This window comes from Panthera tigris, chromosome A3 (assembly GCF_018350195.1).
Source record: "Panthera tigris isolate Pti1 chromosome A3, P.tigris_Pti1_mat1.1, whole genome shotgun sequence".
NCBI classification, from domain to species: Eukaryota; Metazoa; Chordata; class Mammalia; order Carnivora; family Felidae; genus Panthera; species Panthera tigris.
Window position 1 is genome coordinate 118805702 of NC_056662.1, and position 14684 is coordinate 118820385.

At 47.9% G+C, this 14684-nt stretch overlaps 1 pseudogene; it reads left to right on the top strand.

Moving 5' to 3' along the window:
- Nucleotides 1-4136: 4136 nt before the first annotated feature.
- LOC122237120 lies at nucleotides 4137-5609 on the top strand (annotated as a pseudogene).
- The last annotated feature ends 9075 nt before the right edge of the window (nucleotides 5610-14684 follow it).

Here is a 14684-nt window from a genome sequence, read left to right on the forward strand (position 1 = left end):
GGCCGGTGACATTCTCAACAGGACTCTTGCTTTCTGTTCAAACAGTCTTTTCCATCCCCACGCCACCCCCACCCCTCCTGTGCCCTGCGGCCTCCTCCAGACCCCTTACAGGCTTCCCACACTGCCTTGCTGACTCCTTTACCATCACCACCAGCTTGCCCTGCTGGGACTCCTTAGAAACGTGCTAGCGAGGTCTCCAAGGCCTCTCTGGTTGCTATATCCAGGCCACGATCCTCACCAGTTCATTCATTGTTCATTCATTCATTTATTCAGAGAATATTTGTTAGGTGCCAACCATTTGCGTGGTGCTGGCGATATGATACTGAGCAAGATGAATGAGGCAGAGGTTCTCTGTAGAGACAGCGTGAACCCCTTCCTCCCGAGATGTCATGCACTCATCACGCATGCACACGCATGCATGCACACGTGCATGGGCAGATGTGCTTGCCTTTTCTGTTTAGATCCTCCCCAAACTCTCTGACTGGGGACCCAGCTGCTGGGCATGTGATCTATGTAGGAGACACCAACTGGAGAGGAAGTTAGGCCTGTAATCTAAGGGAACTGGGGAGGAAGACATCCTGGGGCGGGGGGCACCCCAGGTTACACATCGGCCACTTGGCCATTTGCTAGTGGCCTGGGGAGTGTGAACTCTTGAGTGGCAGACACCCAGTGGAGAAGAGCACATGGCCAGGATCTCAGGTTCTGGGCTATTTCAGGCAGTCCTTGAGGCAAGGCTCTTTCCAGAAGGCCAGGGAGGACCAGGGGCCTGGTTCCAGCCGTACATGCCTGCTACATCCTACTCCTTCGCTGAATCCTGGCGTTGCTCCTGGAGCATGAAGCTTCTAGAACGCCCCCCCCTTCCCCCGCCCCAGAGAGCGGAGTCTCTGGGCGGGACCCTGGTGTCCTATAAATGCAAGGAGCCAGCCAGTTAGGACTTCAGCTTGATGAACATGCAAGGGTTTTGGTGATGGAAAGTCCCAGAATTTTCCTTTCTTTCTCTTTGTGGGGAATTATACAAAGTAAATGAAGAACAAAGAGGAGGAGGAAGAAGAGGGAAGAAGGAAAAAAAAGGAGCAGATAAGGAAGAGGTGGAGAAGGAAAGCATTTTTTAACAAAACGCAGATCTGATCACAGTATTTTCCTGCTTTTAGTAACTTCCCATTGCTAATGAGATAACCGCAGCCTTCTTTACTCTCTCCCCACCCTCCCCACCCCTTCCAGTCACAGGGGGGGGCTCTGGGGCCTGCTAGGATGTGCTCACACGTCTTGTGGGAAATTGCCCCATGGGGTTGCAGTAACTGAAACAGAGAACACCATAATGGGCCCACCATAAGGAGCATAGAGAGCTATCACAAGGGGGTTTTGGTCCTGGCTCTGTGACGGTAGGACCATGGGAAAATGGCCCTCCTTTTCTTTACCTGCTCAGTGGTCAGGGAAAATAATCCCTGCCCTGCCTTGCTAGGTTGTTGTGAGGCTCAGGTGAGATAAAGAACCCAGAAACCCTTTGTGAATTATCAAGCACTGAACAAATAAAGGATTGTTCCTACTACTGAGTAAAGTGCCTTGAGAAATCAGTGGCCTTCCCCTTTCATCTGTCCGCGCTTTTCTGTCTAATGACCCTCATGTCAGTACAACGCTCTATTGCAAAGTAATTTTATACACATTGTGTCACTTGTTCTGACTCCATCCCTGTGCAGTGGCTGTGCAGGACTGCCCCTTGCTGGGCATATCAGGGCACAGGCTCAGAGGGGTGAAGTCACCAGGAGGCCGGGGCACACTGTGGCCGAGCCAGGCCCGAGCTCAGGTTTCCTGACTCGGGCTCAGAGCGTGCTCCCAGCCCTGGGGCCACTCTGCTCCCAGCTCAGAACAGCTGTCGTTCCCTTTAGCTTCTAAACCCGCAGAGGGTACAGGCAGGATCTTCCGAGGGGATTGACGTCCCCACGGCAGTTAGCACGGCCTGTGGGTGGAGCTATTGCCGAGAACGCTTGAGCCTTTGCCGGGAGCGTCGGACTTGGGTTTTGAAAGTCTACTTGCCGTGGCCTGTGAGAGTTTGTCCCAGCTCCTTTTTTGTCACTCCTCTGTGACCGCGCTCAGCCAGCAGGGAGGCCAGAGGTGCGCATTTTGGACCACTTTGGAATCCTTCCTCCAAACACCGTCTGGTGGCTCACCCTCACAGCTGGTGAGTATCGTTCCTTGTCCAGCCACGGGGTTGGGGAGGGGCCGAGAAGTGTACGCATGCTTGCTCCCTGACCTGCGGGTGCGCACAGCTGGAGAGACAGCTTCGGGTGAGAAACAGCTAGAAGGATGGTGTGAGTGCCCTCTCAAGGCGGGGGAGGGCGGGGCCCATGACCCTCCACTATGAGAGACACAACCAGCTCAGAGAGGCAGAGATCCCTGGGGACGGGGAGGCACTTAGGAAGCTTCCTGGCTGAGGACACCCGCATCCCCCTCCCCTTAGTTTGTCTCTGTGTCCGGCTGAAACATTGTTGCAGTTTGTGAATCACACCAGGAAAACCGCCCCTGCCACATTCCGGGATGTGAAAGCCAGGACCTTGGCCTCACTGCTGATTGGTGGTGGTGGGCCAGGGGAAAGGGCACCAGGTAGGCAGTCTGGTGATGCAGGATTCTGTGCCCTGACCTACACACACCGGTCGGATGAGGCAGAGTCGGGTGCTTTTCCAGTCAAGGTCAATGCCAAAGCGGCCAGAGTCAGGTCTCCTGACTTTCCATGGCAGGTACCTCCCGCGTTTGGTGACGATGGTGAGCTTGGCTGACGGGCATTGGGAGAAATATCTAGAATTCAGGAGAGAGAGTAAGGCTAGACTGTCAGTGGGCAATACCTCCCACCACTTCCTTTCCCCAAGTGCCAGAGGGCTTGGAGGAGGCTGTTCCCACAACGTTTAAAATAGTGTTTGGGGGTGCCTGGGTAGCTCAGTCGGTTAAATGTCTGACTCTTGATTTTGGCTCAGGACATGATCCCAGGGTTCTGGTACTGAGCCCCACATCGGCCTCTGCACTGAGTGTGGAGCCCGCTTGGGATTCTCTCTCTCTCTTTGCCTTTGCTCCTCTTCCCCATTCGCACTCTCTCTCTCTCTCAAATAAAAATAAATAAATAAATAAAATAAAAATTTAAAAGAGGTATTTGCAAAAAGAAAAACAAAAAAGGTCACCCTAAATGTGCAACAATAGAGAGAATGATCTGAAATGAATTATGATCTGAAAACAGTTATAAAGTTAAGTCATCATTTAAAACAAGGCTTTCAGGGGGCGCCTGGGTGGCGCAGTCGGTTGGGCGTCTGACTTCAGCCAGGTCACGATCTCGCGGTCCGTGAGTTCGAGCCCCGCGTCAGGCTCTGGGCTGATGGCTCAGAGCCTGGAGCCTGTTTCCGATTCTGTGTCTCCCTCTCTCTCTGCCCCTCCCCCGTTCATGCTCTGTCTCTCTCTGTCCCAAAAATAAATAAATGTTGAAAAAAAAAATTAAAAAAAAATAAATAAATAAAAATAAAACAAGGCTTTTAGGGGCTCCTGGCTGGCTCAGTCAGTAGAGCACGCTTGATCTCAGGATTGTGAGCTCAAGTCCCACGTTGGGCATGGACACTACTTTAGAAAGAAAGAAATAGGGGCGCCTGGGTGGCTCAGTCGGTTGAGCGTCCAACTTCAGCTCAGGTCATGATCTCGCAGTCCGTGAGTTTGAGTCCTGTGTCAAGCTTTGTGCTGACAGCTCAGAGCCTGGAACCTACATCAAATTCTGTGTCTCCCTCTTCTGCTCACGCTCTCTCTCTCTCTCTCAAAAATAAATAAACATTAAAAAGTTTTTTATTTTATTTTATTTTACCTTTATTTATTTTTGAGAGACAGAGACAGACAGAGCATGAGCAGGGGAGGGGCAGAGAAAGAGGGAGGCACAAATTCTGAAGCAGGCTCCAGGCTCTGAGCTGTCAGCACAGAGCCCAATGCAGGGCTCAAACCCATGAACTGTGAGATCATGACCTGAACCCAAGTCAGATGCCTAACCGAATGAACCACTCAGGGACCCCTAAAAAAAATTTTTTTTAATAAATAAATAAATAAAACAGTAACGCTTTGAGAGTGTAGGTGACGGTTGAGATTTCACTGTCAAGCTGGGAACCGGAGAGATGCCCCAGTCTGACCCCAAGACGGTGCAGGATCTCACCCAGGTGGTACCGACCCTCCTGCAGCAAAGTGACGACATGGGTAGTCCCAGTGACGATCTGGAGAAAACATTGCAGACCTCGAGGCACAGGCTGGGGTGGAAGAACCGGAAGGTGAAAACCACATCTCTGCCACACCGAAGAGTCGAAGGTTGCTAATTTACACTGAAATATGGAACACCATTTTTACAAGCCAAGAGAAGACCAAATGGCTTTTTGAAAAAAATGTTTTAATGTTTATTTACTTTTGAGAGAGAGACACACAGCATGAGCTGGGAAGGGGCAGAGAGAGAGGGAGACACAGAATCCGAAGCAGGCTCCAGGCTCCGAGCTGTCAGCACAGAGCCCGACGCGGGGCTCGAACTCACAAACCGTGAGATCATGACCTGAGCCGGAGCTGGATGCCTAACCGACTGAGCCACCCAGGTGTCCCCCAAGTTGTTTTTTGAAGCAACTACTATGTGTAGACAGGTTTTCTATGATAAAGTGAGTATTCTTCTTATCACATACTGTATAGTGAGTTGATAGAGTGATTCTCCCCAGTTTCTTGAACACGATAACTTTATATCTTGGATTCAGTGTATTGTGCTGTTAAATATTAAACTTTAGTGGTTCTTGCATAAAATTGTCAAACATTTTAGTGTAAAAAAATTTCTTTAAGTAACACTTTTAGAAAATAATATAGGAGAATATCTTTGTGACCTTAGGTAGGGGAAGAGTTTTAAAGCAGAACACAAAAAATGCTTATCTGAGAAAGAAAACTGGAGACGTGTGTGTGCATTAAATTTCAGGAATACTGGCTATAAAAAGGTGCCGTGTAAAGAATGAAATGTCAAGCTACAGAGAAAATGCTTGCAACACATATAAGCCACAGAAGGTTCAAAGCCAAAATATAAAAGAAATCTTATAAAGCAACAAGAACGGGACAGGCAACTCAGTAGAAAAATGAACAAGAGGGGCGCCTGGGTGGCGCAGTCGGTTAAGCGTCCGACTTCAGCCAGGTCACGATCTCGCGGTCCGTGAGTTCGAGCCCCGCGTCAGGCTCTGGGCTGATGGCTTGGAGCCTGGAGCCTGTTTCCGATTCTGTGTCTCCCTCTCTCTCTGCCCCTCACCCATTCATGCTCTGTCTCTCTCTGTCCCAAAAATAAATAAAAAAACGTTGAAAAAAAAAAATTAAAAAAAAAAAATGAACAAGAGATAGAAAGAGCAATTCACAAAAGAAGATATGAAATGTCAGCCAGCCTATGAAAAGATGTTTAGCTTTATTGTCATCGGGGAAATCCAAATTAAAACCATAACGAGTTGCCAAGTATCTAAAACTAAGAACACCAATATTAAGTGTTGCTTCTGACGTGAGGCAGCCGGAACTCTCACAGGCTGCTTGTAAGTGCAACCTGTTATACCCAGTTTGGCAAACAGTTTGACATCATCAACTGAAGTTGAAGACTGCATTCTCTATCATTCAGCACAGGATCATAGAAAATATATGCAACGCTCCTAGGAATGTACGCAACAGAAATGGGTCCGGGGTACATGGGTGGCTCAGTCGCTTAGGTATCTGGCTCTTGATTTCGGCTGTCACGATCTCATGATTCATGAGATTGAACCCTGTGTCGGGCTCCCCACTGGCAGCGTGAACCTGGTTGGGATTCTCTCTCTCCTTCTCTCTCTCTCTCTCTCTCTCCCTCCCTCCCTCTCTGCCCCTCCCCTGCTCATGCATGCACTCTCACCCTCTCTCATTCTCCCTCAAAATAAATAAAGTTTAAAAAAAAGAAATGGGTTCAAGGTGCACGAGAAACATAAACAAGAATGCTCATAGCAGCATAATGTGTAATAACCTCAAACTGGAAACAACTCAGATGTCCATCAAGAGCAGATGCGAGGTGGTATAGCCATACAGTGAAACGGTATATGGTAATAACCCTCCACACAACAGACCAACAGCATGGATGAGTCTATCAAATAAATGAAAAAAGAAAAAAGCCAGATACAAAAGAATACATACTGCACGAGTTCCATAAAACCCCAAAATGGGCAAAACTGGGGCGCCTGGCTGGCTCAGTCAGTAGAGGACATGACTCTTGGTCTCGGGGTCATGTGTTCAAGCCCCATATTGGGCATAGAGTTTACTTTAAAAAATGGGCAAAACAAACCTGTTTTCTTTTTTTTTTTTTAAATCACTTATTTATTTTGACAGAGAGAGCATGCATGACGGGGAGGAGCAGAGAGAGAGAGAAGGTTCATGCGGCTCTGTCAGTACAGAGTCCGACTTGCGGCTCAAACACAGGAACTGTGAGATCATGACCTGAGCCGAAATCAAGAGTTGGACGCCCAACCAACCGAGCCACCCAGGCGCCCCAAAACCATACTCTTTAGATGGTAAAAGGACAAAGAGAAACAAGTAAGTGACTATCATAAAAATCAGGAGTGGTTACCTTAGAGAGGAGGGAGAGAAATGTGGTTGCAAATGGTCCCGCAGGGGACTTCTGGGATGCCGGCAATGTCCTGGGTTTAGCCTGGATGTTTGGTACAGGGATGTTGGTTTATAATAATTCTTCAAGTGGTGTATTCATGTAATGCAACTTTCTCAGTGTGTTTTATTCTACTAAACTATGTGAAATTGCCAATATCAACCATTTTTAATCTACAAAACGGCAGTTTCATAGGGTTCAACCTAATATTTCACAGTAAAGACCAGTTTACATTAAGCTAAGCAGCCGTTCAAAATGATGATTTTAAGGCTATTAATAACTGCGTTCACTCATTTATTTATTAAGCAAATGTTTCCCAGGGGCTTTGATGAACCAGGCATACTTGTAGGCACAGGGATGGGGAATCAAAATCTGTCGGGGTCAGGGGGGGCTGGGTGGCTCAGTCGGTCGAGCTTCCAACTTCAGCTCAGGTCATGAGCTCATGGCTCCTGAGTTCAAGCCTTGCGTCGGGCTCTGTGCTGATGGCTCAGAGCCTGGAGCCTGCTTCGGATTCTGTGTCTCCCTCTCTCTGCCCCTCCCCTGCTCATACTCTGTCTCTGCCTCTCCGTCTCTCTCTCAACTAAATAAACATTAAAAAAAAATTTAAAACAGACAAATTCTGTCACAGTGCTCACATTCCCATGAAGTGGAGGAGAGAGGCTGTGCGCAGCCATGGGAGCACCAGTCCACAGGCCGTGAAAAGAACAAGTGCACAGGCCCTAAGTCTGGAATGTGCTTGGCGGGACTGCAGAACAAGGAGGCCAGCGTTATCCAGTCAGAGTGCAACAAGGGGAGAGGACGAGCACACGAGACGAGAGGTAACCAAGGACCGACCACGGAAGTCCCACACGCCCAGACTTTGGATTTTATTCCGAGAGTGACAAGAGGCCGCTGGAAGCCTGAGAGCAGGAAGTGCTATGATTCGATTTATAGTTTGGAAGAAAGAGACCGACTGTTCTATGGAGAAGGGAAGTAGGGAAGCCGAAGCAGGGATTCCTGTTACTGTGGTGTCTGGGCACAAGATAAAGGTGGCATGGACCAGGGCGGGGGTGATGGGGGCATGCAGGGTGTCAGAGTCAGAGCTGGTAGATTTTATAGGGAGAACCCAGACCGGATTTGTGGATGGATTTGTGGATGGACTGCATGGAGAGTAAGCAGAAAAAGTCAATAATGTGTATGATATATATTTTTTTAATTAGGATACACAATTCTATAGACGGTATGGTCAAAACTCTTCAAAATGTGTTCTTGGGGCACCTGGCTGGCTCCGTTGGTGGGGCATGCGACACTTGATCTCTGGGTTGTGAATTCTGGCCCCATGTTGGGTGTAGAGAGTCCTTAAAAATAAAATCTTTAGGGGCACCTGAGTGGTTCAGCCGGCCAAGTGTCCGACTCTAGGTTTTAGCTCAGGTGATGATCTCACGGTTTGTGGGTTTGAGCCCTGCCTTGGGCTCTGTGCTGATGGCACGGAGCGTGCTTGGGATTCTGTCCCTCCATCTCTGCCTCTCCCCTGCTCATGCGCACTCTCATTCTCAAAATAAATAAATAAACATTAAAAAAATTAAAATAAAATAAGATCTTAAAAAAAAACCATATGTGTTCTTAAAAGTATTTCTGTAATGAGAAATTCAAGTATAGAGAAGTAGAAGAAATCCAGTTGGGGAGACAGAATATTTCCGTTGATGGATGGGGGACACCATTTAAAAAGTTGATGCTAATTGCACATAGTGCAAATGGCCACAGGAGATAAGAAAAGAAAGAGACACCGAGGCCTGGAGAAGGCAGGAAAGTGTTTCCTGGGGAGGCAGGAGTTGACATGGGAGTTGAAAGAGGGGGCATGTTAAGAGCTGAGACTCCAGGCCCAGGACGGGTTGATAGAGTTGGGGACATTTGACATAAGTCCCAGGACTGCCAGGTACCACCTGGATTAATGTGAAAGTTAGATAAAACGTCTGTAATCCACCTATCAGGTGCTCAATAAACAGTAGCTACTAAGGACAGTGCTTTTTCAATATTCAGATTTTTTTTTAATGTTTGTTTATTTTTGAGAGACAGACAGAGTTTGAGTGGGGGAGGGGCAGAGAGAGAGGGAGACACAGAATCTGACACAGGATCCAGGCTCTGAGCTGTCAGCACGGATCCCCTTGCGGGGCTGCAACTTGGGAACCATGAGATCATGACCCGAGCCAAAGTCCCACGCTTAACCGACTAAGCCACCCAGGCGCCCCTCAATGTTAGGATTTTTAATATTTCAGATTTTTCTGTATTTTGGGGGGAAGGGGTGGAGAGTGGACTCAACTCCCATCTACCAGAAAATACAGCAGAGAAAGGAGAAAATAAACTATTGGGAAAAGAAGAGCTGCGAGTAAGCTGGACATGGACACAGCATCGGCCGGGCGGGGGGTAGGGGGGGGGTGGGGGGGGTTTGGAGGGGTGGGACTCTTGAGTTAGATAATCTCACAGTGATGGAGAGCCCAGAGGTTTGGAGCTCAGCCAGTGATTCTGTCACATGGTCATGTCTCCCTCTGCTGGCAGAATTTGGTTTTGCAGGGTAATCCCAAGTCTTGAAGAACAAGGGAAAATTTGTAGGCCTCAGGATTGCTAAAGACCTAACTCTATCTTCTTGATGTAACCTCACCCTGACTGTTACTGGGACCACATTAGAAGAAGTGCCTGTGTGGGCATCCCCTGGGAAAGAAGAACTGTCACTGTCACAGAAAATGCAGTGAGGGGAATTTCTTCCTCCCACCAAGCCAACGATGAATCTGGACGTCTATGGAACTGTCATTCAAACCAGGACTGAGAAACAACCATTCTGCCATATCCACAACAAGCTCTTCTTGTGGCATAGGAGAAAGACCACCAGAGTAGAAGGTTTGGAGTCTGAAAACTGACTGTGCCACTTGATGGTAGGATGTCCTTCCCTGGTCAATTAGCCTGAAACATGGGAGTCCTTTTTTTTTTTTTTTTTTTTTTTTTGAGTCTATTTATTTATTTTGAGAGACACAGAGAGAGAGAGAGGAAGATACAGTGCAGAGCCTGATGCAGGGCTTAATCTCACAAACTGTGAGATCATGACCTGAGCCGAAATCAAGAGTTGGACACCTAGCAGACTAAACCACCAGGTGCCCTGGAGTCCTCCTTTTTATGGGGATATTAATATCTGCCCCTTTTCTGGGGTTGATGTGACGATTAAGTGAGAAATACATGTGATAATGCCTTATTAACCGTAAATCATTGTACAAATATAAAATTTTTTTTTACCACCGCTTCTTGGTCTTGCCTCCCCATTTCCTTGCCCTGAAGGTCTCGGAACATTCTTCATTCATTTGCTTAACAACCGATTTTGATTACCTAACGTGTATACAGTATCATGCTAGGTATGGGGAAAGGAGACACAGAAGCAAAGAGCATAGCTCCTGTCCTCAGGGGGGCACACATTATGGGGAGGGAGACAGACTCAGTTAACCATAACCCATACAAGGGAACCAGTGATGAGTTCTCTAAGGCTAGTTAAACAATGAGCTATGGAATTATGAGGAAAGGAGCGATTAATTAGAATAGATAGAATTAGGAGAGTCAAAGAAGTCTTCCCAGAAAAGGTGATGTTCATACAGGACTTTCACTTTTTCTGTTTATTTATAAAAATATTTATTGAAGCACCTGGGTGGCTCAGGCAGTTAAGCATCCAACTCTTGATTTCAGCTCAGGTCATGATCTCATGGTTCGTGGGTTCCACCCGCACACGGGGCTCTGTGCTGACAGTGCAGAGCCTGCTTGGGATTCTCTCTCTCCCTCTCTGCTCCTCCCCACTCGTTCTTTCTCTCTCTATCTCAAAATTAATAAATTAACCTTAAAATTTTTTTTTAAATATTTACTGAGCACATGCTATGTGCCAGGAATTGGACTAGTCATTGTGGATACAAGAGTGAACAAAACAGGCACCTGGCTGACTCAGTCAGTAGAACAAGCAACTCTCAATCTTGGGGGCGTGAGTTCAAACCCCACATTGGGTGTAGAGTTGACTTTTTAAAAAATGGGCCAAACAGAGATGTTATATCTTCACAGAACAACAAAGGAGGGCAAATATTTATTTAATTACAATTATGCTAAGTTTTATGAAAAAAAAATACAGGGAACAGTGAGAACATATTACAAAGGGGTATAAACTAGGTGGGAAAGTCAAGAAATACACCCATTGGAATCGACATTCAAGCTGAGAGCTGAAAAATGAAGAGCAGGTATCTAAGTAAAAATGATTAGGATAAATGTTTTAGGTTGCAGAAACAGGCCCTATGCAAAGGCCCTGTGGTCTTTACAGGAAGCAAGGTGAAGAGTGGCATGAGATGTGACAGGAGATATGGCAGGTAGCAGACTGCATAGGTCTTTGGAGGCTACATTCATGATTTGGACTTCAGTTCAAGAGCAATGAAGAACATCGAAACATTTTAAGCATGGGGAGACATGATCGGACATGTCTTTTTAATTACTTGTAGGATTACTTGTACAGAATGGACGGGTAGAGGCAAGAGAAGACCTAAGGAGACCAGACTGGAGGCAACTGTGGGGCACCAGGCCAGAGAAGATGGTGGCTTGGGTCATGAGATTGACTGTAGAAGGGGAGAAGAAGTCCGTAGATCTGACAAATGTTAAGGAAGTTGAGTTGACAGGATTTAGTGTTTGGAAGGATACATTGTGGGTGGGGGAAGAGCCATTTACAGAGCTAGAGACCATTCTTGGAGGACAAAGTTTGGAAGGGAGAATGATGAGTTCAGTGTGAACAAGTAGAATTTCAGGCACATGGGAGCCATCCAAGTGGCTATGTCCATTAGAGAATTGGATACATGGATTTGGAGCTCAGAGAAGGCAGAACTGGAATACCAATTTAGGAATCACTTAGACATGAACTGAAGCAAGGAACTACGGTGATCATTATAGGGTGACATTGAAAGTAAAAGGGGGCTTAGGATCAAACCTTAGTGAACACCATTTAATGTTGGAGTTGAATGAGGTCAACCGGTCAGGGAGACTGAACTGAGCCACCAAAAACTCATGACAGCTGTAGGAGGAAAACCAGAAAAGTGTAGGGTCATGAAAACCACAGGAAGTGAGTGAGAATTTGCTAAAGGAGGATGAGGTGGGTTATGCCAAATGCTCCTATTGAAAGGGGTCCACTAGAATTGGCACCTTGGGGCTCCTGATATCCTTGGTAAGAGAAATCTCTATGGAACAGTGGTAGTAGAAGCCATATTGAGTTGCGGAACGAATAGAAAGTGAGGTGGTGTAGACAGGGACAGTTAGGAGAACATTTCAGGCAGAGATGCAGCATGAGCAAAGGCCTGGGGGCCTGAAAATTTACAGTGTGTTTGGAAAACTTCAAGAAAACCCAAATGACTAGAGACTTGAGTGTGGAACAGGGAGAGGGAAGGAAGAACGGCTGGAGAAGATGCTGAAAAGGGAAACACAGGATGTGAACAATGTTGCCTACAAAGGACAAAAGGAAGGAAAACTACTATTTTTTTTTTTTTATGCCTTCTACATCCAGGGAGTTTTCACATCATCTCTCTCAAAACTCATGTAAACCCTGTGAATAATGGAAACATTCTTATCTTCACTTTTCCCGCTGGGAAAATAGCTGTTCGGAGAAGCTGAATGATTTACTCAGGATCACACATCTTGTAGGCATTGGGATTCCAGGCCCCCTCCCATACCCGAGGATCTGAGCAAGTGCCTGGCCAGGTGGCAAGTGTCACATGGGAAGAACAGGGCCAGAATCCCTCTTATCCAGCAGAGATGTAGTGTCAGGTGAGTTAGCCAAAGCAGAGAAAGAGTAGTCCAAAAACCAAAGCCAAGTGCAACAAGAAAGAGTAGTCCAAAAACCAAAGCCAAGAGCAAATGGTTGCTCCATCCAGAAGTCAGGTTGCCAGAGCCAAGAGAGTTTAGTCTACAAAGCCAAAACCCCACCCAGTAATTGGTCCAAAAGCCAAGTTAATCATAAGCAGTAGAGCTTGATCAAAGAGAGGGTCGAGGAAAGCCAGGAGACTTCACAAGTAGGTGAGCTAACAGCTAAGCCTCAAGCTTCCCGTTGAGCTGACATCAAGGTTCCGGGGATTTGAAGATGGGGAGGAGGTGAAGAACTAAACAATTAGGTCCTCCCGAGAATAGCATCATTGGAAATGTTTTGTGCAAAGATTCTGCTGGTGCCTCTGTGAAGAAGGACCATGAAGGTCCAGATAACACTACCTCCTCAATCTGGATCTCAGAGAGAAAGGACAACTTGGGCTCAGTCCACAGATTCAACTGCCACTAGCTTGGTCCTTGGACTTGAGAAATTATACTGATTTGTATCCTAGAGGAAAAATACGAAGACCCCTAAAGAGGAACACTAAACACAGACCTAGTCTATCCAGGGTACTCAAGACAGCAAGAGCTGTAGGGCAACCAAGCTAGGCCACAAGCATCTATTAAGGGCTTGCCTAAAAGTAAGTCTTCTCAGGGACATGTGGCTGGCTCAGTGGGCGGAGCATGACTCTTGATCTCAGGATTGTGAGTTCAAGCCCCATGCTGGGTGTAAGGATTACTTAAAAATAAACTCTTAAAAAAAAAAAAGTCTTCTCACTGGCACAATAGTTTTTCACTGTTTCATTTGAGCCTTGCAACTACTCCATAGAGTATTATTCACCCCTGCCCCTGGCTCGCCACTCCAATTGTTTAAACAGATGAGGAAGCTGAAGCTAGAGCAAGGTAAGTGACTGCCCAAAGTCACACAGTTGGATGGAGACCAGAAGTGCAAGTTGAGGGGTTCCTGGGAGGCTCAGTCAGTTGAGGTCCAGTTCTTGATTTCGGCTCAGGTCATGATCTCCTGGTTTGTGGGACTGAGCCCTGCATCAGGCTCTGTGCTGACAGCATGGAGCCTGCTTGGGATTCTCTCTCTCCCTCTCTCTCTGCCCCTCCCCTGCTTGCTCTCTCTCTCTTTCAAAGCAAAGAAATAAACTTTTAAAAAAAGGTGCAATTTGAGTTCAAGCTTTGTTTTATGCAAATTCTGTCTCTTTCTGCATCGGAAAAGAAACTGATCAAGGAAGCCTTCCCAGAGGAGGAGGTGCCTGAACTGCCCAAATGGCAGTCCCAAATGTGAAAGGGTGACAGCACCCTCTGGGCAAAGGCACAAAGATGCAACACAGCACATCCAGTTAAGAACACAAAACGTGGTTCTTAGAATGTGAGCTCCTTGAGGACAAGAAGGTGCAGCTCCTAGAATGGGGCCTGGGGCTCAGCAGGCACTGTTTGAAGGAATGAATGTCTGGAACACAGTGTACCTGGAGGGAGGCTCGGAAGGTGGACCTGTATCAGAAGATGGTGGGGCTTGTAGACAATAGGGAAGGCTAGTGGAAGAGGCGAGAAGGGGACCTGGGCGCATGTGCAGAGAACACGTGAGGAGAGAATCGGCTGCAAGGTGGTTCCAGGAGACAAGAGGAAGGCCAGAAGTAAATCAGGCTAGGGTAAAGGAACGACAGAGTCAGGAAACGTTTAGGAGTCAAGGTGCCTGGCACCACTCTGAAGGGGAGGGGTGATCTATACGCGTCTGCAGGCAGAAAGGCAGGAGCAGTGGAATGATGGAGGATGGTACCTGTGGAGGGAACAAGTGTGGGTGGTGGATAGCCCCCGCCCCGTCCCCGCCAGGTAGGCTGCAACCTCAGCAGTCACTCCGTAGGTTGCAAGCCAGAGAGGGAGGGGCCTCCCGGACGCGAGAAGGCATCAGCAACCTGCCAGAACCCGGTTAACAAAGGCAGGACTACAATTCCCAGCATGCTCGGGCCCAGTGGGGTGACGGCGGGCGGTGCCTGCGCCGCACCCGCCTGGTGGGCGCGGGACCTGGGTCGGCACCCGAGCCTGTCATTCCGGAGGGGTCCGCGGGGGTGCGGGCGGGCGATGCACCCCTGTCCCCCGCGCTCCGGCCGCGCCGGGCTCGCGCCTCCCGCCCCGCGGCCCCGCCCCTTGCCCCACCCCAGCCGGGCGGCTTAGCTGGGGCCGCAGCGCGGCG